Below are 1,690 nucleotides of genomic sequence, written 5' to 3'. Positions count from 1 at the left end.
CTTTCTTTCTTTCTTTCTTTCTTTCTTTCTTTCTTTCTTTCTTTCTTTCTTTCTTTCTTCTTTCTTTCTTTCTTTCTTTCTTTCTTTCTTTCTTCCTTTTTCTTTTCTTTCTACTTATACTCTTTCTCCTTCTACTGGGTTGCCTTGTCCAGCTTATGGTAAATACTATATGTCTGGTCTTATTGTAGCTTGTTATAACTTGTTTGATTGATGTCCCTGGGAGTCTTGGTCTTTTCTGAGGGGTGTGTGGATAATCTGAGAGGCAGGAGGGGATTAGGGGTATGGGGGTGGGAAGTTAGAGGAGGGAGACAGGGGAAAATCCAGTTTGGATGTAATATATGAGAAAAGAATAAAAACTACAAGACATAAAGGTAGATGTTTGAGGACAGTGTTTTGAGGCAGTCAGTGTATAGCTTTAGGATAAAATAGTGACTAAGTAAGAAGGTCAATTTATATGTGAATCAGTTTATCAAATAATTAAAAATAGCATATTATAAAAAAAAAATTGGAAATTTACTTACAGTGAGCTGGGTAGATGTCCAGGACATAAAGAATAAGAAGTAGAGTTCAGATCCCCAACACACACACATTCACACCCTAACCATCAGGGAAGCTCACATGAAGCAATTCAGAGATGAAGACAGAGAAGTCCAGGGGCAAGCTGCATAGCTAACCTAGCTACATATTGCAAGCTCTCAGTTCAATAAGTAAATCGCCTCAGTAAAAGTAAATAATGTTCATGTATATGTAGAAAGACATGTTAACTTCTGCCCATCCCTAACAACTGTCCACATTCCCACTGTGTATGCCAGATGGACTGATGGAGCAGACACATTTATTCACCAGAATAGACCAAAGTAACGACTTCACCAGTCCAGCACGGTAGCAATGTGTGTTCATTATGGTCTCCAGCAAGAGTGTGGGAGAGTTACTCACAGTAACAAGGAGACTGAGACTAATGTCTGCATCTCCAAACACCCCACACCAGTGTGGGTGAGAGCTCACAGCTGCTTCATCCTAGAGTTCTTCCCAGCCCTGGTGTCATTTGAGTGACAGTTAGGTATGGATTCACTGAAGGCAGCATCAGAAAATTCCCTGTGAAGCATTCTAAAGAAAAAAAAATTATAATGTAAATTATGTTGTCATGTATTTTAAGTAGTCTTAGCATTTGATTGTCTATATCCATTAACTTCTCTTGAAAAAGACTTTCCTTTCTGACACATTTTTTTCTGTTTAGAAACCAGAAAATATAGGGATAAGATTTGAAAGATACAAGACAAATATGTTAAATGACTATAAGAAATATAAGTAAACAACAGCATCAATACCATTCCACAAAAATCCAATATGCTCTGAATGAGAAAGGTTTCAGGTTCCTATAGACTTACTATTAGTTAATTACATAAAGATAGGTTATCAGCTAATTCATATTGAATATACTAATGAGGCTTCTGCTATGTATGATATCATAAGAATTTAAAGAATTTTGTATTAATGTTTCCTCTCTATCTATCATGTGAGTAGTGTCATCCTGTGATAAAGCACAGGTTAAAATAAAGAATTTAATGGTACAGGCCTGAAAATTTTAATGCCAAAATTTCAATGGATGACAAAGATGAAACAATCTATAAATGATGCTGCCACATACATTTTTTTCACACATGCAGTTATAAATCCCCAAAGTGAAGTT

Source organism: Mus pahari, chromosome 8 (genome assembly GCF_900095145.1).
Source record: "Mus pahari chromosome 8, PAHARI_EIJ_v1.1, whole genome shotgun sequence".
NCBI lineage: Eukaryota > Metazoa > Chordata > Mammalia > Rodentia > Muridae > Mus > Mus pahari.
The sequence above is the reverse complement of the archived record's forward strand: the minus strand, read 5'-3'. Positions refer to the sequence as shown.